Here is a 22,563-nt window from a genome sequence, read left to right on the forward strand (position 1 = left end):
GTTGTGGAAGCTCAATCGTTGAGCATGTTCCAGACACAACTCGACTGTGTATAATAAAATAGGAATGTGTGTGTGAGTGTGCGTGCGTCTGTGCGTGCCAGGATCTGTTTGAATGGTGGAGCAGACTCGATGGGCCAAATCGCCTACACCTGCTCATATTTTCCTTTGAGACTTAAATGCGTACACAGACACAAGTTCACAGATACACACACACATGCGCGTGCACACACTGACTGATACATACACGGCAACAGATACATACACACACACACACACATGCGTGCATAGACACATATATATTAGCCATTTAAGACAATTTGATAGAATGCTACACATCCTAGTTTGCCGATGACACCAAACATTAGACAGCGTTGTAAACAGCACAGCTGGAAACATCAAATTGCAGGGAAATATTATCGTTTTGGCAGTTGACTGAACTGTGGACGTGTTTCTGTGTCGGGAAATGTAAGATGATGTATTTTAGACTTAAAAAGAATAGAACCGTGATCTTTATAAATGATGAGGAGACAGAAACAGTGGAAGTTTAAACTGGACAGATATTTCACAGCTGGATTCACACAATACAGACATCAATGTGTCGTAGATTTTGGAAGTGCCACAAATGTTGTCCAGTGCAGTGCAAGGCGTACCTCAATGTTTCAGTCTTACTGAGAAACTGTCAGCCCACAGGACAACATTTCTGTATAATAGGATTGAAGCATAAGTTCAAATAGTTTTGTTTCAAAGTTTAAAATAACCTGTCATTTTTCTGTGCAGCTTTTGGAATCTGTCAGTGGAATTTAGGTTATACAGGCAAGTGTTAACAAGAGTATTGGGAACTGATTAGAAATTTTGATGGAGATAATCCTGCATTATGGAAATGTGTGAGGTCTATTTAGGGTTGGGGAATGGATTGATGATCAAAGCATGTCGTTTTTTGTTATCTTCATCAGACTGACAGCCTTGAAGATTCACAACTTCCATGTGCTGAGAAAAAGGATTGATTAACCAAGGCCTATTATTCAAATACTTCAGACAAGTAACAAAACAACAGTAACAGAGAATATACAAACAGAGACAAGCAGACACCTGTAATCGGAGCTTAAACTTCATGTTTAAATGTGAAGGGCTGAAATAAACATGAGTCCACCCTGGGATTCGGTGCAATTTGAGTTCTGTTTTTCCAAAAAATAAAAATAACTATCTGCAATGAAAAATTCCTTGGACAGGACAGAGGGATTTTGACTCTGTATTTAAGCCCAGACAGTATTTGGGTTGTGAGTGTTTGATGGACAGTATAGAAGAAGCTTCACTCTGAAACACTGGAATTTAGTTTAAGGGGTGATTTAATCACATGCTTCAGAACAATAATTGATATTGTACGTCTCGTGTGTGTCTCAGTGTCAGCTGTGAAACATGCACAGCACAATCTCATCCTGTTTCTGTGTGTCTCTCTCTCTCTGAAATTAGCTGGTCCATTTCCTAAATAACCACTGACTAGATTTCAAAAGGGTTCCATTGCCTGTGTAGCAGTTTGTGATACCCAAAGGTTATGAAAAGTGCTTTAGAAAAGTCTGTCCGCAAGCTGTTGTGAGGATGTTCAGAGTCAGCGTGTGACTTGGGTCACACACAGGCCAGATACACCTCTCCAAGTTAAAGGTGGAGAATGGATCTCGCTCCATTTCATAGATCATCATCGAATTTGAAAAATGAAAATGAAAAAATGAAATGAAAATCACTTATTGTCACAAGTAGGCTTCAAATGAAGTTACTGTGAAAAGCCCCTAGTCGCCACATTCCGGCGCCTGTTCGGGGAGGCTGTTACCGTGCAGAAGGAGGCCATTCGGCCCATTAAGTTGCACCGGCTCTTGGAAAGAGCACCCTACCCAAGGTCAACACCTCCACCCTATCCCCATAACCCAGTAACCCCACCCAACACCAAGGGCAATTTTGAACACTAAGGGCAATTTATCATGGCCAATCCACCTAACCCGCACATCTTTGGACTGTGGGACGAAACCGGAGCACCCAGAGGAAACCCATGCAGACACGGGGAGGATGTGCAGACTCCGCACAGACAGTGACCCAAGCCGGAATCGAACCTGGGACCCTGGAGCTGTGAAGCAATTGTGCTATCCACAATGCTACCGTGCTGCCCTGAAATATGTATTTGAAAGATGTATTGACCCAGCCTGTCTGAGTTTGTGTCTGTGTGTGAGTTTGTGTTTGTCTGTATACGTGTTTGTGTGTCTGGGGTGGGGGGGGGGGGGCGGGGGGGGCGTTGTTTGTGTGACTCTTTGTGCGGCACGATAGCACAGTGGGTAGCACTGTGGCTTCGCAGCTCCAGGGTCCCGGGTTCGATTCCTGGCACGTTCTCCCTGTGTCTGCGTGGGTTTCCTCCGGGAGCTCCGGTTTGCTCCCACAAGTCTGAAACACGTGCTGTTGGGTAATTTGGGCATTCTGAATTCTCCCTCCGTGTACCCGAACAGGCGGCGGAATGTGGCGACTAGGGGCTTTTCACAGTAACCTCATTGCAGTGTTAATGTAAGCCTACTTGTGACAATAAAGCTTATTATACATGGTAGTCCCACAGGCTCTTACCCTGGCTACATGGTAGTCAGCTCTCCAAAAGGGTTAATTGTAGTGTCCACAGCAGTATGGTGTAATGTAGTATTAACTGGGACAAGAGCTTATAGTATAAACAGTGACTGGGTTAACTGCAGTGATCACTGGGAAAGGAGCTAATGTGTTTAAATAGAGATGAGAACGGTTATATATTACAAGATAATATTCACAATGACATTCTCTAATGCAATAATATTTCAGACATAGTGTAGAGCAGCATTTACAGCAACTGATGCTGCCAGGAAATAAATTGATCCAGGGCTTTGTATCGGATTATTAAAATAGGTTATTGATTAAGGTGGTCTAGTCGCTAAGGCAGGCTCGATCAGCTGAATGGCCCATTACTGTTCCTATGTACCTCTCCTGGGAGTGGTTGATGGGGCAGTGTAGAGGGAGCTTTACTCTGTATCTAACCCCGTGCTGTACCTGTCCTGGGAGTGTTTGATGGGGAGAGTATACAGGGAGCTTTACTCTGTATCTAACCCTGTGCTGTACCTGTCCTGGGAGTGTTTGCCAGGGACAGTGTAGAGGAATCTGTGTCTAACCCCATGATGTACCTTTGCTGGTCGTGTTTGACGGAATTTCAAAATCTCAAATAAATGTCTTCTATTAGTTTCTCCATCTCTCTGTTTCTGCTTCTCTCTCTGTCTGCCTGGGAATTTTGTCAAAACAAAATCCACGATCAGCAGTCAGCCATTTTAAGTTACTTAATGGTGGCCATTTTAGGTGAGCACAGCACAGTCATTTCTGACATTTGTACACACTGGTATAACAAAATACTGATGGAAAGTGTCTGATTTAAACAGTGATTTGTTGGGGAATGTGGATATAGAAAGGGAGCTGGTTGTCCTTGTACACCAGTCACTGAAAGTGAAGAGGGGGGTGCAGCAAGCAGTTAAGAAGGCCAATGATATGTTGGCCTTCATTGAAAGAGGGATTTGAGTTCATAAGTGGAGATGTCTTACTGCAGTTACACAAGGCCTTGGTGAGAGCATACCTGGAGTATTGCGTACAGTTTCGGTCGCCCTAACTAAGAAAGGATATAGTTGCCAGAGAGGGAGTGCAGCGGAGGGTCAATCGGCTGATAGGGAGGTTGCCGGACTGTCCTACAAGGAGAGATTGGTTTGACTGTGGCACAGTGGTTAGCACTGCTGCCTCACAGTGACCCGAGTTAAATTCCGGCCTTGTGTGACTGATTATGTGGAGTTGGCAGTTTCTCCCCGTGTGTGCGTGGGTTTCCTCCGGGTGCTCCGGTTTCCTTCCACAGTCCAAAGATGTGCAGGCCAGGTGGAATGGTCCTGCTAAATTACCCCTTAGTGTCCAAGAAAGATTGTTTAGATTAGGTTAAGGAGTTATTGGGATAGGGCGGGTGACTGAGTTTACATAGAATGCTGTGTCAGAGGGTAGGTGTAGATTCGATGGGCAGAATGGCCTCCCTCTGCATTGTAGGGATTCTATGATTGTGCCTGTATTCACTAGAGCCGAGAAGGATGAGAGGAGATGTTGGCCGTGCTAAATTGCCCCTTAGTGACCCAAAGGTTAGGTGGTGTTACTGGGGTTATTTGGAGAGGCTGGAGGCGTGGGCATAGGTAGGGTGCTCTCTCCGAGGGCCAGTGCAGACTCGATGGGCCAAATGGCCTACTCCTGCAATGTATATTCTATGATTCTGTGAGCTCTGATTGAAATGTATTACATTCCGACAGCGCTGTTCAGACTATACAGAGGGATGGTGATTTCCACGTTGTACTGCCTCTGCCATGTCTTGGGAGTGATCATGGAGACAGTGTAGAGGAAACTTTACCCAGTATCTAACCCCGTGCTGTACCTGTACTGGGAGTGTTTGATGGGGACAGTGTAGAGGGAGCTTTGCTCTGTATACATCATCGTACTGTAGCTGCCCTGGGAATGGGGACAGTGTAGAGGGATGTGTAATCTGTATCTAACTCCATGATGTACTTTTGCTAACAGTGTTTGATGGAGATTCTGAATATTGAATTAATGTATTCTGTATTCTCCCCATCTTCTCTGTCTCTGCATCTCTCTATCTCTCTCTCTGGGAATCTGTCTAAACAAATCCACGATCAGCAGTCAGCCATTTTAAGTTACTTAATGGTGGCCATTTTATGTGAGCACAACACTGAGACAATTCGGACAGTTGTCCAAGTTAGTGTCAAACAAAAACTGAAGGAAAGAGTCAAATTTAAATGGTGATATGTTGGGCAATGTGGATGTACAAAGGGAGCTTGTACACCAGTCACTGAAAGTAGAGAGGGGGGTGCAGCGGAGGGTCAATTGGCTGATAGTGAGATTGCCGGACTGTCCTAGGAGGAGAGATTGGTTCAATAGGGCCTGAACGAGCCCTGTTTCTCCAACCTAACCCTGGAGATCAAATCCCACATTCCTGGTGATTTCTCCACTCTCAAAGATGGAAAGATATTGACCAAGTTTAAAGCAGAGATTGACTGATTTCTAAATCCCAAGACATAAAGGGACATGGGGATAGTGTTGGGGAAAAGACATTGAAGTGAAGATATTTCACAGCTGGATTCACAGAATAGAGACAGCAAAGTATCTTAAATGTTGGAAGAGCCACAAATGTCAAACGTTTGGGAAATGATTGGAAACAGTTTGGACTGAGATCTCCTCAGTGACCTGTGTGCAGACCCTACCCCCGACTTTCTGTCAGGAATGTCCCCCTCGGTGTGGTTCCTGTGTCTGCTAAGGAAGACACTTGTCCTGTCTATGGTTATGTTAATTCAGCAGTCAACAAGAGATTCAGCAATGTCCTGTCATTATTTCTGTCTTTGTTTGACAGATGTTTCCCTCTGAGTTTCTGACATGTTTGGAATGACCATTCGTCTGTCGCCTTAGGAAGGCTTTCCATAGAATGAGTAAAAACCAGCAAGAAATCGCAGAATGTGAGTTAAACACAACTTCATTTCTGCCTCCATTTTACGAGAAGATTCCTTTTTAAAAAAAAATACATTTTACTAAAGTTTTTCGATCAAAAAGAATTTTCCATTTTTACAACTTAGTAACAAAATGTACATTGACCGTTATTTAAACAATATATTAAACTAACAACAAGTGCAGAAAAAGAACAAGAAAAAAGCAATAATAATACTGAAACAATAAATATAAACAACTAGCATAGAAAGAAAAAAACAAAAAACCCCAAATACAGAATACACCCCCCCCCCCCCCCCCCTCCTCCACCCTGGGTTGCTGCTGCTGTCTTTCCTGTTTTCCCTTATCGCATTGCGAGATAGTCAAGGAACGGTTGCCACCGCCTGGTGAACCCCTGAGCCGAACCTCTTGGTGCGTATTTGATTCGCTCCAATTTTATAAACCCTGCCATGTCGTTTATCCAGGCCTCCACGCCCGGGGGTTTAGCTTCTTTCCACATAAGTAGAATCCTTCGCCGGACTACTCGGGACGCAAAGGCCAAAACATCGGCCTCTCTCGCCTCCTGCACTCCCGGCTCTTCTGCAACCCCAAATATAGCTAACCCCCAGCTTGGTTCGACCCGGACCCCCACCACCTTTGAGATCACTCTTGCCACACCCACCCAGAACCCATGCAATACCGGGCATGACCAAAACATGTGGGTGTGGTTCGCCGGGCTTCCCGCGCACCTATCCTCCACTCCAAAAAATCTACTCAGCCTTGCTCCCGTCATATGCGCCCTGTGTAGAACCTTGAATTGGATCAGGCTAAGCCTGGCACACGAGGACGAGGAATTTACCCTGCTTAGGGCATCTGCCCACAGCCCCTCCTCAATCTCTTCCCCCAGCTCTTCCTCCCATTTACCCTTCAGCTCCTCTACCATCGTCTCCCCCTCGTCTCTCATTTCCCTGTATATATCGGTGCCTTTACCTTCACCGACCCATGCTCCCGAAATCACTCTGGCCTTGGTCCCTTACGCCGGGAGCTGCGGAAATTCCCTCACCTGTTGCCTCGCAAATGCCCTCACTTGCATATATCGGAAGGCATTCCCAGGTGGCAACTCGTATTTTTCTACCAATGCTCCCAGACTCGCGAATGTCCCGTCTAAGAACAAGTCCTTCAACTTCCCAATTCCTGCTCGCTGCCAAGATTGAAATCCCCCATTTTTCCTCCCCGGGACGAACCTGTGATTGTTCCTTATCGGGGACCACACCGAGGCACCCGTCACTCCCCTATGTCGTCTCCACTGCCCCCAAATCTTCAAAGTCGCCACCACCAATGGGTTTGTGGTGTATTTTTTCGGGGAGAACGGTAACGGCGCCGTCGCCAGTGCTTTTAAACTTGTTCCCTTACAGGACGCCATCTCCAGCCTTTTCCACGCCGTCCCTTCTTCTTCCCTCATCCACTTACATATCATAGACACGTTGGCGGCCCAATAATAGTCACTCAGACTCGGCAGTGCCAATCCCCCTCTGTCCCTACTGCGCTGCAGGAACCCCCTCTTTACCCTCGGGGGCTTTCCAGCCCACACAAAGCTCATAATGCTCCTGTCCACTTTCTTGAAAAAGGCCTTTGTAATCAGTATGGGGAGGCACTGAAACACGAAAAGAAACCTCGGGAGGACCACCATTTTAACCGCCTGTACTCTACCCGCCAATGACAGGGGCACCATGTCCCACCTCTTAAAGTCCTCCTCCATCTGCTCTACCAGTCGCGTCAAGTTAAGTTTATGCAAGGTTCCCCAGTTCCTGGCCACCTGGATCCCTAGATATCGAAAATCCTTTGCTACTCTCCTCAGTGGCAGATCGTCTATCCCCCTGCCCTGTTCCCCGGGGTGCATCAGAAAAAGTTCACTCTTTCCCATATTCAATTTGTATCCCGAGAACTCCCCAAACTCCCTGAGTGTCTGCATTACCTCTGGCATCCCCTCCACTGGGTCCGCCACATGTAGCAGCAAATCGTCCGCATATAATGACACCCGATGTTCCTCTCCTCCTCTGAGCACCCCCCTCCACTTCTTAGAGCCCCTCAGCGCTATGGCCAATGGCTCGATTGCCAACGTGAACAGTAACGGGGACAGGGGGCACCCCTGTCTTGTGCCCCTATGTAATCGGAAATAGTCGGATCGTTGCCTATTTGTAACCACGCTTGCCACCGGGGCCCCGTACAGGAGCTGAACCCATCTGATGAACCCCTCTCCAAATCCAAATCTCTTCAGTACCTCCCACAGGTAGTCCCACTCCACTCTATCAAATGCCTTCTCTGCATCCATCGCCACCACTATCTCCGCCTCCCCCTCCGGTGGGGGCATCATCATCACCCCCAGCAACCTTCGTATATTGGCATTCAATTGCCTCCCTTTAACAAATCCTGTCTGGTCGTCATGTACTACCCCTGGGACACAGTCCTCTATCCTTGTCGCCATCACTTTGGCCAGTAACTTGGCATCTACATTTAGGAGGGAGATGGGCCTGTATGACCCGCACTGCAGCGGATCTTTGTCTTGTTTCAGGATCAACGATATTGTCGCCTCCGACATTGTCGGGGGTAGTGTCCCCCCTTTCCTTAGCCTCATTGAAGGTTCTCGTCAGGAGTGGGGCCAGTAGGTCCACATATTTCCTGTAAAATTCCACCGGGAACCCATCTGGTCCCGGGGCCTTTCCTGCCTGCATGTTCCCGATTCCTTTAACCACCTCCTCCACCTCAATCTGCGCTCCCAGACCTGCCACCTCCTGCTCCTCAACCCTCGGGAACTCCAGCTGGTCCAGGAAGTGTATCATTCCCTCTTTCCCCTCCGGGGGTTGGGACTTATACAGCCTCTCATAAAATGACTTAAACACCCCGTTCACCCTCACCGCTCTCTGCTCCATCCTTCCCTCCCCGTCCCTAACACCTCCGATCTCTCTCGCCGCCCCCCTCTTCCTAAGTTGTTGGGCCAACAATCGGCTCGCCTTTTCCCCATATTCGTATTGTATTCCCTGTGCCTTCCTCCACTGCGTCTCCGCCTTACCCGTGGTCAGCAGGTCAAACTCCGTCTGTAGTCTCCGTCTTTCCCTGTATAGCTCTTCATCCGGGGCCTCCGCATACTGCCTATCCACCCTCAGAATCTCCCCAATCAGTCTCTCCCTTTCTTTACCCTCTTGTTTCCCCTTGTGGGCTCTTATGGAAATCAGCTCCCCCCTAACCACTGCCTTCAGCGCCTCCCATACTACTCCCACCTGGACCTCTCCATCATCATTGACCTCTAGGTATCTTTCAATACATCCCCTCACCCTTCCACATAGCCCCTCGTCCTCCAACAGTCCCATGTCGAATCTCCAAAGTGGGCGCTGCTCCTTCTCCTCTCCTAGATCCAGATCCACCCAATGTGGGGCGTGATCTGAAACGGCTATAGCCGAGTATTCCGTTCCTGCCACTTTCGGGATCAGCGCCCTTCCTAGGACAAAAAGGTCTATCCGGGAGTATACTTTATGGACGTGGGGGAAGAAGGAAAACTCTTTACTCCTCGGTCTAGCAAATCTCCAGGGATCCACTCCTCCCATCTGCTCCATAAATCCCTTAAGCACTTTGGCCGCTGCCGGCCTTCTCCCGGTCCTTGATCTGGACCGGTCCAGCTCTGGGTCCAGCACCGTGTTGAAGTGCCCCCCCCATTACCAAATTACCATCTCTAGGTCCGGGATGCGCCCCAACATACGCTTCATAAAACCCGCGTCATCCCAGTTCGGGGCATATACGTTCACCAGCACCACCGCCTCACCTTGCAATCTGCCACTCACCATCACGTACCTGCCCCCACTGTCCACCACTATGGTCTTAGCCTCAAACGATACCCGTTTCCCCACCAGTATTGCCACCCCTCTATTTTTCGCATCTAAGCCTGAGTGGAATATGTGTCCCACCCATCCTTTCCTTAATCTGACCTGATCCGCCAATTTCAGGTGCGTCTCCTGAAGCATAACCACATCCGCCTTCAGTCTCTTTAGGTGCACAAACACCCTTGCCCTCTTAATCGGCCCGTTCAACCCTCTCACGTTCCACGTGATCAATCGCGTTGGGGGGCCCTTCACCCCCCGCCCCCCCCCATCGTCAACTAGCCATCCCCTTTTTAAACCAGCTCCTCACCCGGGTCCCACGCACCCGTTTGTCCCCCAGACGGCGCCCTCCCGCCCCGACCATCCCATCCCGTATCAGCTCCCCCTTACCCTCAGCAGCAGCAACCCAGTTAATTCTCCCCCCCCCCCCCCCCCCCCGCTAGATTCCCTTCTAGCTTGATTGCTCCCCCCATATTGCTTCCGGGAGTCAGCAAACTCTGGCTGACCTCGGCTACCCCCGTTTACCCTTGGCCTCCCTGCGTGTGAGGCCCCCTTCCTTCCTGCACCCACATTTCCCGCCGCAATTTCCATAGCGCGGGAAAAAACCCATGCTTCCCTCTCGGCCCCGCCCCTAGTGGCGCAGCTCCCTCTCCCCTTCCCTGTCCCCTTCCCCACCGGCGCCCACATTTCTTCGTGTCTCCCGTCTAACATTTTTACAGATAAGCCCTCCCCCTCTCCCCCCTTTACATTTCTTTGCCACCACCTCGCTACTTCTTTCCAAACATCAATTCCTCAAATCTAGTCCAACTTCTCTTCTTGAATAAATGTCCACGCCTCCTCTGCTGTCTCGAAGTAGTGGTGTTTGCCCTGGTGTGTAACCCACAGTCTTGCCGGCTGCAGCATTCCAAATTTTACTTTCTTCCTGTGGAGCACCGCCTTGGCCCGATTGAAACTCGCCCTCCTTCTCGCCACCTCCGCACTTCAATCCTGATACACGCGGATCACCGCGTTCTCCCACCTGCTACTCCGTGTCTTCTTAGCCCATCTCAGGACCATCTCCCTGTCCTTGTAGCGGTGGAACCTCACCACTATTGCTCGCGGTATTTCCCCTGCCTTTGGTCTTCTCACGAGGACCCGGTATGCTCCCTCCACTTCCAGGGGGCCCGTCGGGGCCTCAGCTCCCATTAAAGTATGGAGCATCGTACTCACATACGCCCCAACATCAGCTCCCTCTGTCCCTTCGGGGAGACCCAAAATGTAGTGCCTCGTGCGTCTCCGTCTTCACCACCAAGCCCTGTATCTCGTCTTCATTCTCGGCTGCCTTTGCCTTCACTCCACGGAGCTCCATCGCCTGGGTCTTTTGCGTCTCCTTCAATCCCTCGATTGCCAGCAACATCGGCGCAGAACCTCTTTCTTGAGCTCCTCCACACATCGTCGGAGGAACTCCTGCTGTTCCGGGCCCCATACCATCTGGGCTCCCTCAGCCGCCATCTTGCTTCTCCCTTCTCTTCTCTGCCGCTGCTCCAGAGGATCCTCCGCAATCTGGCCACTACTATCGCTTCTTTCCATCCACACCCGGGGGGACTCCTTCCTTTGTCGCCTCACACTGGGTTTGGCCGTAAATAATTTCCGTTGGGGCTCCCGATAAGAGCCCAAAAGTCCGTTAAAACGGGAGGTGCCGAAACGTGCGACTTAGCTGGTCATCGCCACAACCGGAAGTCTTACGAGAAGATTCCTGGCCTCAAGATCAAAGCTCATTGCAAAGTTTCACTTCATATTTTACGTGTTGTTCACAGACAGATTTCTTTAATGAGCTGCGCTATAAATTTGGATTCGATTTGATTTCTCACTGTGAGATGTAAAGTTTATTCCTGAATCAATACACGGTCACCGGCAACAACATCATTTTATTAGACAAGGGGGTTCAATCCTCTGATGCCAATTCCTGAGATTGGAATTAATAATGAATCAATTTGGATTCAGTGAAAACGGTTAGTTTGGTAACCCCAACTGCTTTCTGTTAACTCGCCCCTCACTCTCCTCACCTTGTTTTTAATTTGGGGAATTCTGCAGGCAGCTTGTGCACAGGAAGAGCCCAGAAATGGGGCACTTTCAAAATTCAGTTCAGAGTCTCTGAAGATGGATTTCTTTCTCTCTTTCTAGTTGAACATGTACAAACTGACAGCGGGCATATTGATTGCACAGTAAGATTCCACAATCTGGGGCGCGTTTCTCCGACCCCCCACCGACCGGCATGAATCCCGCCCCCGCCGTGTCGCGGATTCTCCGCCACCAGAGATTCGGCGGGGGTGGGAATCGCACCGCGCCGTTCGGCAGGAACCCCCCCGGCGATTCTCCGGTCCGCGATGGGCCGAAGTCCCGCTGCTGTCAACCCATGCCAGCCGGCGTGGATTGAACCACCTTTGGGACGGCGGGACACGGCGGCGCAGGCAGGCTCCGGGGGGGGGGCGCGGGGCGATCTGGCCCCGCAGGGTGCCCCCACGGTGGCCTGGCCCGCGATCGGGGCCCACCGATCCGGATGGTCTCCACCATGGCGGAGGCGGAAGAGACCCCCTCCACTGCGCATGCGCGGGGATGCCGTGAGCGGCCGCTGACATTCCCGCGCATGCGCCGCCCGGCAAAGTCATTTCCACGCCAGCTGGCGGGGCACCAAAGGCCTTTCCCGCCAGCTGGCGGGGTAGAAATCAATCCGGCGCGGGCCTAGCCCCTCAAGATGTGGGCTCGGCCCCTCACGATGCGGAGACTTCCGCACCTTTGGGGCAGCGCGATGCTGGACTGATTCGCGCCGTTTTTGGCGCCGGTCGGCGGACATCGCGCCGATATCGGAGAATCCCGCCCCAGAAATGTGATCATGGTGGAAAATTCCCCCACGTCCCCTGTGGAAAGGATGAATTAACTCCCTCATTCCCACGTTTAAGTTTAAGACTTTTAACTCGTGACCTTCAAACCCATTCTGCAGTCAGAGAGCTACTTTTTAAAAAGTGTGGTCACTGTTGCTGTGTTTTTTGAAAATATTTTCATTCCGATGAGAACGGACTTAACAACATACAAACATTCAGTCAGTCACAACACAAACAAAATACTATTCTCCTCATTTGAGATTTATTCCTTTATTTCCATTAAACCTTTCCTCTCTTCCCTCCCCTTGCCCACTGGTAACAAACAGATCTGCAAATAGAGACAAGAACAGCTTCCATCTCGTCCAGAAACCCCCATCTGAGCCACAAAGGGCTAACTTTACTTTCTCAAGTTTAAGGAATTCCGCAATATCCCTCAACCATGTCGATATTTTTGGCGGATCTTCTGACTTCCCTTCCAATAAAATTAGCCTCCGGGCGATCAATGTGGCAAAGGCCACCACATCGGCCCCGTCCCCATCTATTAGTCCCGGTACTTCCGACACCCCAGAAATTGCCTCATGTGATCCCAGTAATATTTCCACCTCCACAATTTTTGTTCGTGTTTTAAATAGCGAGAGCCAGAAGCCCACTAATCGTGGACGTGACCAGACGATGTGGACATGGTTAACTGGTCCTCCTTTACACTCTCACATTTATCTTCTTCCTCTGTGAGGAATCTGCTCATTCGTTCCTGTGTCATATGGGCCCCTGTGTACATCCTTGAATTGTATCAAGCCCATCCGAGCACATGAAGATGTCGCATTGACCCTGTGTATAATCTCACCCCATAGTCCTCATTCCAACTCCACATCCAACTCTTCCTTCCACTTTTGTTTCATCTCTTCAATCGCTGCTTTCTTTCTGTCCATCAGCCACCTGTAAATGTTAGTAATTCTCCCATCACCAACTCAGCTGGGAGGAGCAATTTCTCCAGCAGCTTGTTCTCTGGTAGGCAAACGAAAGAGGACAACTCCTTTTTCACCAAGTTTCATCATTGAAGATAATTAAACTTCACCTCCCTCTGCATTTTATGTTTCTCCCTCAATTCTTCAAATCTACTTTCCAACAACAAGTCTTTAACCTGTCTCAACCCAGCTTTATGCCACTGTGATAATATTGTATCAAACTTGCCGCCAGGGTGAATCGGTGGTTTCCATAAATAGGGGCTCGCACCGTCAAGTTTACCAAAGCAAAATGGCGTCTCCGCTTGCTCCAGATGCTGAAGGAAGATGCCAGCACCGGGCTTTCTGTAAACCTCCCCGGGGGAAATGGGAGTGGAGCCGCAGCGGAAGTCTGCAAACTAGCACCTTACACGATGCTTCCTCCACCTGTACCCATTCCGCTTCTTCCTCTCCCCACCATTGCCCAATCTTCTCCAAATTCACAGCCCAGTACAAAAGATTGGGAAGCACCAACTCTCCCACCCACCCATTCTTTTAAAATTGTGCTGGACCTTTTGAAGAGAAATCCAATTAATCTCCTTCCATTGACTGATGGAGAAGTGATCTGCCGTATTTTCTATCTGTTTAGAGCAGGGTGTCTGTGTGAGGGTAAGTGTGTTACTGTGTGTGTGGACTTTTCTCTATCTGTCTATCTGCCAGTTGCCCTGGTCCAAGATTCTGTTTCTCTCTCCACAGATGCTGCCTGACCTGCTCAGTATTTTCCCGCATTGGTACAAGAGCGAGGAGGTAATGCTGAACTTATACAAGACACTAGTTAGACCTCAGCTGGAATATTGTGGACAGTTCTGGGCACCACACTATAGGAAGGATGTGAACACACTGGAGCGAGTGCAGAGGAGGTTCACAAGAATGGTTCAGGGATGAGAAACTTCAGTGATGAGGTTAGATTGGAGAGGTTGGGTCTGTTCTCCACGCAGAGAACTGTCCAAGAGGAGATTAGATAGAGGTGTTCAAATTCATGGGGGTGCTGGACAGAGTAGACAGGGAGAAACTGTTCCCACTATTAAGAAGCTCAAGAACGAGAAGACACAGAATTAAAGTGAATTGGCAAAGAAGCAAATATGATGAGAGAAAATGGAAACCGTATAGTGTAGAGAGAGCCCTGCTCGATATCTGACCCCGTGATGTACCTGTCCGGGAGTGTTTGATGGGGACAGTGTAGAGGGAGCTTTACTCTGCATCATCGTACTGTAGCTGCCCTGGGAATGGGGACAGTGTAGAGGGAGCTTTACTCTGTATCTGACCCCGTGATGTACCTGTCCGGGAGTTTTTGATGGGGTCAGTGTAGAGGGAGCTTTACTCTGTATCTAACCCCGTGATGTACCTGTCCGGGAGTTTTTGTTGGGGCAGTGTAGAGGGAGCTTTACTCTGTATCTAACCCAGTGCTGTACCTGTCCTGGGAGTGTTTGATGGGGACAGTGTAGAGGGAGCTTTACTCTGCATCATCGTACTGTAGCTGCCCTGGGAATGTTTGATGGGGACAGTGTAGAGGGATGTGTAACCTGAATCTAACCCCATGATGTACTTTTGCTAACAGTGTTTGATGGAGATTCTGAATCTTGAATTAATGTATTCTGTATTCTCCCCATCTTCTCTGTCTGCATCTCTCTCTCTCTCTCTCAGGGAATCTGTCTAAACAAATCCACGATCAGCAGTCAGCCATTTTAAGTTACTTAATGGTGGCCATTTTATGTGAGCACAACACTGAGACAATTCGGACAGTTGTCCAAGTTAGTGTCAAACAAAAACTGAAGGAAAGAGTCAAATTTAAATGGTGGTATGTTGGGCAATGTGGATGTACAAAGGGAGCTTGTACACCAGTCACTGAAAGTGGAGAAGGAGGTGCAACAAGCAGTTAAGAAGACCAATGACATGTTGGCCTTCATTGCAAGAGGGATTTGAGTTCAGAAGTGGAGATGTCTTACTGCAGTTACACTGGGCCTTGGTGAGACCACACCTGGAGTACTGTGTACAGTTTCGGTCTCCCTAACATAGAAAGGATATAGTTGCCAGAGAGGGAGTGCAGCGGAGGGTCAATTGGCTGATAGTGAGATTGCCGGACTGTCCTAGGAGGAGATATTGGTTCAATAGGGCCTGAACGAGCCCTGTTTCTCCAACCTAACCCTGGAGATCAAATCCCACATTCCTGGTGATTTCTCCACTCTCAAAGATGGAAAGATATTGACCAAGTTTAAAGCAGAGATTGACTGATTTCTAAATCCCATTGACATAAAGGGACATGGGGATAGTGTTGGGGAAAAGACATTGAAGTGAAGATATTTCACAGCTGGATTCACAGAATAGAGACAGCAAAGTATCTTAAATTTTGGAAGAGCAACAAACGTCAAACGTTTGGGAAATGATTGGAAACAATTTGGACTGAGATCTCCTCAGTGACCTGTGTGCCGACCCCACCCCCGACTTTCTGTCAGGAATGTCCCCCTCGGTGTGGTTCCTGTGTCTGCTAAGGAAGACACTTGTCCTGTCTATGGTTATGTTAATTCAGCAGTCAACAAGAGATTCAGCAATGTCCTGTCATTATTTCTGTCTTTGTTTGACAAATATTTCCCTCTGAGTTTCTGACCTGTTTGGAATAACCATTCGTCTGTCGCCTTAGGAAGGCTTTCCATAGAATGAGTAAAAACCAGCAAGAAATCACAGAATGTGAGTTAAACACAACTTCATTTCTGCCTCCATTTTAAGAGAAGATTCCTGGCCACATAAACAAAGCTCATTGCAAAGTTTCACTTCATATTTTACGTGTTGTTCACAGACAGATTTCTTCAATGAGCTGCTCTATAAATTTGGATTCAATTTGACTTTTTCACACTGTGAGATGTAAAGTTTATTCCTGAATCAATACACGGTCATTGGCAACAACATCATTTTATTAGACAAGGGGGTTCAATGGGATTTTTCACTGAAATCCTCTGATGTCAATTCCTGAGATTGGAATTTATAAAGAAACAATTTGGATTCAATGAAAACGGTCATTTTGATAACCCCAATGTCCTGACTGCCTCACGTCCTGGCACCCTCACACCATCACACCCTCATGTCCCCTAACCCTCACATCCTGACCCACTCACGTCCCCGAAACCTCTGATCCAGACCCGCTGTGTACCTCTTTCTGTGTGTGTCCCTCTCTCTCTCCGTGTGCCCGCCTCTCTCTGTTCCTCTCTGTATCCCTCTCTCCCCCTGTGTCCCGCTCTCTCGCTGAGTCCTCCTATCTCACTCTATCCCTCTCTTTCACTGCGTACCTCTTTCTATCGGTGTCACTCGCTCTGTGTCCCTCTCCCACTATGTGTCCCTCTCTCTGGCTGTGTCCCTCGCTCTCGCTGTATCCCTCTCTCTGCCTCTCTCGCCGTGTCCCTCTCTCGCTGTGTCCCTCTCTCGCTGTGTCCCTCCCTCGCTCTGTGCGCCTCCCTCGCTCTGTGCGCCTCCCTCGCTCTGTGCGCCTCCCTCGCTCTGTGCGCCTGCCTCGCTCTGTGCGCCTGCCTCGCTCTGTGCGCCTCCCTCGCTCTGTGCGCCTCCCTCGCTCTGTGCGCCTCCCTCGCTCTGTGCGCCTCCCTCGCTCTGTGCGCCTCCCTCGCTCTGTGCGCCTCCCTCGTTCTGTGCGCCTCCCTCGTTCTGTGCGCCTCCCTCGTTCTGTGCGCCTCCCTCGCTCTGTGCCCCTCCCTCGCTCTGTGCGCCTCCCTCGCTCTGTGCGCCTCCCTCGCTCTGTGAGCCTCCCTCGCTCTGCGGGCCTCCCTCGCTCTGCGGCCTCCCTCGTTCTGCGTGTGTCCCTCGCTCTCGTTGTGTCCCTCGCTCTCGCTGTGTCCCTCGCTCTCGCTGTGTCCCTCGCTCTCGCTGTGTCCCTCGCTCTCGCTGTGTCCCTCGCTCTCGCTGTGTCCCTCGCTCTCGCCGTGTCCCTCGATCTCCGTGTCCCTCGCTCTCGATGTGTCCCTCGCTCTCGATGTGTCCCTCGCTCTCGATGTGTCCCTCGCTCTCGATGTGTCCCTCGCTCTCTGGCTCTCTCGCTGCGTCCCTCTATCTCTCGCTGCGTCCCTCTCTCTCTCGCTGCGTCCCTCTCTCTCTCGCTGCGTCCCTCTCTCTCTCGCTGCGTCCCTCTCTCACTGCGTCCCTCTCTCTCTCACTGTGTCCCTCTCTCTCTCGCTGTGACCCTCTCTCTCTCGCTGTGTCCCTCTCTCACTGTGACCCTCTCTCTCGCTGTGTCCCTCACTCTCTCGCTGTGTCGCTCTCTCTCTCGCTGTGTCCCTCTCTCTCTCGCTGTGTCCCTCTCTCTCTCGCTGTGTCCCTCTCTCTCGCTGTGTCCCTCTCTCTCTCGCTGTGTCCCTCTCTCTCTCGCTGTGTCCCTCTCTCTCTCGCTGTGTCCCTCTCTCTCTCGCTGTGTCCCTCTCTCTCTCGCTGTGTCCCTCTCTCTCTCGCAGTGTCCCTCTCTCTCTCGCTGTCTCCCCGTCTCTCTCGCTGTGTCCCCTCTCTCTCGCTGTGGCCCTCTCTCTCTCGCTGTGTCCCTCTCTCTCTCGTTGTGTCCCTCTCTCACATGCTGTGTCCCTCTCTCTCTCTGTGCGTCCCTCGCTCTCTCGCTGTGACCCTCTCTCTCTCGCTGTGTCCCTCTCTCTCTCTCTGTGTCGCTCTCTCTGTGTCGCTCTCTCTGTGTCGCTCTCTGTGTCCCTCGCTCTCTGTGTCCCTCGCTCTCTGTGTCCCTCGCTCTCTGTGTCCCTCGCTCTCTGTGTCCCTCGCTCTCTGTGTCCCTCGCTCTCTGTGTCCCTCGCTCTCTGTGTCCTTCACTCTCTGTGTCCCTCGCTCTCTGTGTCCCTCGCTCTCTGTGTCCCTCGATCTCTGTGTCCCTCGCTCTGTGTCCCTCTCTCTGTGTCCCTCTCTCTGTGTCGCTCTCTCTGTGTCGCTCTCTCTGTGTCGCTCTCTCTGTGTCGCTCTCTGTGTCCCTCGCTCTCTGTGTCCCTCGCTCTCTGTGTCCCTCGCTCTCTGTGTCCCTCGCTCTCTGTCCCCCTCGCTCTCTGTGTCCCTCGCTCTCTGTGTCCTTCGCTCTCTGTGTCCCTCGCTCTCTGTGTCCCTCTCTCTCTGTGTCCCTCGCTCTGTGTCCCTCTCTCTGTGTCGCTCTCTCTGTGTCGCTCTCTCTGTGTCGCTCTCTCTGTGTCGCTCTCTGTGTCCCTCGCTCTCTGTGTCCCTCGCTCTCTGTGTCCCTCGCTCCCTCTGTGTCCCTTGCTCCCTCTGTGTCCCTCGCTCCCTCTGTGTCCCTCGCTCCCTCTGTGTCCCTCGCTCCCTCTGTGTCCCTCGCTCCCTCTGTGTCCCTCGCTCCCTCTGTGTCCCTCGCTCCCTCTGTGTCCCTCGCTCCCTCTGTGTCCCTCGCTCCCTCTGTCCCTCGCTCTCGCTGTGTCCCTCGCTCTCGCTGTGTCCCTCGCTCTCGCTGTGTCCCTCGCTCTCGCTGTGACCCTCGCTCTCGCTGTGTCCCTCGCTCTCGCTGTGTCCCTCGCTCTGTGTGTCCCTCGCTCTGTGTGTCCCTCGCTCTGTGTGTCCCTCGCTCTGTGTGTCCCTCGCTCTGTGTTTCCCTCGCTCTGTGTGTCCCTCGCTCTGTGTGTCCCTCGCTCTGTGTGTCCCTCGCTCTGTGTGTCCCTCGCTCTGTGTTTCCCTCGCTCTGTGTGTCCCTCGCTCTGTGTGTCCCTCGCTCTGTGTGTCCCTCGCTCTGTGTGTCCCTCGCTCTGTGTGTCCCTCGCTCTCGCCCTGTCCCTCGCTCTCGCCCTGTCCCTCGCTCTCGCCCTGTCCCTCGCTCTCGCCCTGTCCCTCGCTCTCGCCCTGTCCCTCGCTCTCGCCCTGTCCCTCGCTCTCGCCCTGTCCCTCGCTCTCGCCCTGTCCCTCGCTCTCGCCCTGTCCCTCGCTCTCGCCCTGTCCCTCGCTCTCGCCCTGTCCCTCGCTCTCGCCCTGTCCCTCGCTCTCGCCCTGTCCCTCGCTCTCGCCCTGTCCCTCGCTCTGTGTGTCCCTCGCTCTCGCCCTGTCCCTCGCTCTGTGTGTCCCTCGCTCTCGCCCTGTCCCTCGCTCTCGCCCTGTCCCTCGCTTTGTGTGTCCCTCGCTCTCGCCCTGTCCCTCGCTCTCGCCGTGTCCCTCGATCTCCGTGTCCCTCGCTCTCGATGTGTCCCTCGCTCTCTGGCTCTCTCGCTGCGTCCCTCGCTCTGCACGCCTCCCTCGCTCTGTGCACCTCCCTCACTCTGTGAGTGAATGTGTAAAGCAGTGAATGAGTGTGTCATAGAGTAAGTGTAAGAGTGAGAACGAGTGTGTGTGAGTGTAAGAGTGAGAGTGAGTGAGTATGAGTGAGTGTGTGAACAGTGTGTTTGTATAAGAGTGACTGAGTGTGTAAGACTGAGCGTGTGAGTGAATGTGAATGAGTGTGAGTCTGTGGGAGTGAGTGTGGGAGTGTGTATGTGAGTGTGAGTGATTGCAAGTGTGGGTGAGTGTGCAACAGTGAGTGAGTTAATGTGTAAAAGTGAGTGAGTGTGTGTGTAAGAGTGTGTGCGTATGTAAGAATGTGTGAGTAATAGTGAGTGTGAGTGAGGGTGTGAGTATGTAAGAGTGAGTGTGAGTGTGTCAGATCATGTGTGTGAGTCAGTGTGTAAGAATGAGTGAGTGTTTGTGTAAGTGTGAGTGTAAGAGGAGTGTGTAAGCGTGAGTGAGTGAGTAATTGTGTGTAAATGAGTGTGAATGACTGTGTCTGTCTGAGAGAGAGTGATTGAGCGTGTAAGAGTGAGTTAGTGTGTGAATGTGTAAGAATGAGTGAGCGTGTGAGCGTATGAGTGAGGAAGTGAGTGTCTGAGTATGTGTGAGTGAGTGTGAGTGAGAGAGTGTGTAAGAGTGAGTGAGTGTGAGTGAGAGAGTGTGTAAGAGTGAGTGAGTAATTGTGTGTAAGTTAGTGTGTAAGAGTGAGTGTGTGTGAATGTGTAAGAGTGAGTGTGTGTGAATGTGTAAGAGTGAGTGAGCGTGTGAGTGTATGAGTGAGGATGTGAGTGTCTGAGTATGTGTGAGTGAGTGTGAGTGAGAGAGTGTGTAAGAGTGAGTGAGTGTGAGTGAGAGAGTGTGTAAGAGTGAGTGAGTAATTGTGTGTAAGTGAGTGTGAATGAGTGAGTCAGTCTGTGTGTGAGTGAGAGTGAGTGAATTCAAACTGAATTCAAATGACCTCCTGCGAATTTAATTTCACCCTCCATATTTATGTCTTGGCCTAAAACACAGGCTTCATTCCAGAATTAAACCCGCTTCAAGTTAAGGGACTTTAATTCTGGGCAATCGAGATTACTTTACAGTCAATGGATTCATTTTAAAAGTGACCACACTATCGTTAATTTTGTGAATTCTGCAGTGAGTGTGTAAGAATGAGTTAAATCTAACCCCTCGATAAGATTGCACATTGTATCGCACTGCAGTGTATCTGTAAACGGCGAGTGTGTGTAAGGGTGAGTGTCTCTAAGAGTGAGCGAGTCAGTGTGTGAGTATGTCAATGTGAGTGACTGTGTAAGTGAGTTTGAGTGTGTGAGCGAGTTAGTGTGTAAGAATGAGTGAGTAGGTGAGTGAGTGTGCAAGTGTGTGTGCAAGAGTGGGTGTGAGTGATTTTGTAAGAGTGAGTGTGTGTGTGTGAGGGAGTGTGAGTGCGAGTGTAGGAGTGTGTGTGAGTGAATGTATAAGAATAAGTGTGCACGTGAGTGAGTGTGTAAGAGGGCGAGTGTGTGTGTGATTGAATGTGTAAGAGTGAGTGCAGGAGTGTGAGTGAGTGTGCGAGTGAGTGTTTAAGTGTGAGAGTGAGTGTTTAATAATGAGTGAGTGTGTAGGAATAAGTGAGTTTCAGTGTGTAAATGAGTGTGTATGAGTGAGTAACTGTATAATAGTGAGCGAGTGTGAGTCAGGGTCAGTTAGTTAGTAAGTGAGTGAGAGTGTGTTAGTGAGTGATTGTGTAAGAGTGTGAATGAGTGATTAAGTCTGTGAGAGTGTAAGAGTGAGTATGGAAGAGTAAGTGATTTAGTGTGTGGTTGAGTATGTGAGTGGGTAAGAGAGTGAGTTTGTAAGAGGGAGACGGTGTGCATGAATGAGTGTGTGCCATTGAGTGTGTGATTGAGTGAGCATGAGGTAGTGAGTGTTCGAGTTAGTGCATGAGTGTGAGTGAATGAGTTAGTGAGTGTGTGTAAGGATGTGTGTGTGTGTGACAGAGTCAGTGTGTAATTGAGTGAGTGTAAGAGTGAGATTTAGTGAGTACGAGTGTGCGAGTGAGTATGTGTGTCCAAAAGTGAGAGTAGGTGAGTGTAAGAGTGAGAGTGAATGTGTGAAAATGTGTGCGTAAGAGTGAGTATAAGAGTGACTGAATGTGGAAGTGTGTAAGAGTGAGTGTGAATGATAGTGAGTATGTGTTAGTGTGCGTGTGTGTGGAAGAGTGAGTTTGAATCAGTGAGTGAGCCTGAGTGAGTGTGTAAGAGTGAGCGAGTTAGTGTGTGAGTGGGCATGTAAGTGTGAGTAACTGAATGTGTAAGTGAGTGAGTGAATATCTGAGAGTGAGTGTGTGTTAGCGTATGGGAGTGAGTGTATCAGAGTGAGTGAATGAGTGTGTGAGTGACAGTGCATGTGAGTGAGTGTGAAGGTGAGTAAGAGTATGTAAGAGTGAGTGTGTGTGAGCGAATGTGTAAGAGTGAGTGTTTAAGTGTGAGTGAGTGTGGAAGAGTGTGAGTGAGTGGGAGACTGAGGGAGTGTAGGAATGAGTGAGTGCCTGTGTACGAGTGAGTTTCTGTGTACAGGTGAGTGTGGAAGAGTGAATGAGGGTGTGTAAGTGTGAGTGAGTGTGTGTGAGTGAGTGATTGTGTAAGAGTGAGTGAGTGCGTAAGAGTATATTTGTAAGAGTGTGAGTGAGTGTGTATGAGTGAGTTAAATCTAACCCCTCGATTAGATTCCAGTCTGTAACTCACTCCCGGGTATCTGTTATTCTATATATAAACCATCCTGAACCCCTCGATTAGATTCCAGTCTGTAACTCACTCCCGGGTATCTGTTATTCTATATATAAACTACCCTGAACCCCTCGATTAGATTCCAGTCTGTAACTCACTCTTGGTATCTGTTATTCTATATATAAACCATCCTGAACCCCTCGATTAGATTCCAGTCTGTAACTCACTCCCGGGTATCTGTTATTCTATATATAAACCATCCTGAACCCCTCGATTAGATTCCAGTCTGTAACTCACTCCCGGGTATCTGTTACTCTATATATAAACCATCCTGAACCCCTCCATTAGATTCCAGTCTGTA

The 22,563-nt window shown here is 50.0% G+C and overlaps 1 protein-coding gene and 1 long non-coding RNA gene across 4 annotated transcripts in view; both read left to right on the forward strand.

The window, feature by feature from the left end:
• Window positions 1-22,563, forward strand: part of LOC140411350 (NACHT, LRR and PYD domains-containing protein 3-like) — an 888,640-nt gene that overhangs the window by 824,694 nt on the left and 41,383 nt on the right. The gene's annotated exons all lie outside the window — the stretch shown is intronic.
• LOC140410214 (uncharacterized) overlaps window positions 1-22,563 on the forward strand; it is a 32,906-nt gene that overhangs the window by 1,837 nt on the left and 8,506 nt on the right. For all 3 annotated transcript variants that reach the window (XR_011940564.1, XR_011940563.1, XR_011940565.1), the window contains exon 2: window positions 13,942-13,992. This is a non-coding gene — a long non-coding RNA (uncharacterized lncRNA). The remainder of the gene's footprint in view (window positions 1-13,941; window positions 13,993-22,563) is intronic.

This window comes from Scyliorhinus torazame, chromosome 4, assembly GCF_047496885.1.
Source record: "Scyliorhinus torazame isolate Kashiwa2021f chromosome 4, sScyTor2.1, whole genome shotgun sequence".
NCBI lineage: Eukaryota > Metazoa > Chordata > Chondrichthyes > Carcharhiniformes > Scyliorhinidae > Scyliorhinus > Scyliorhinus torazame.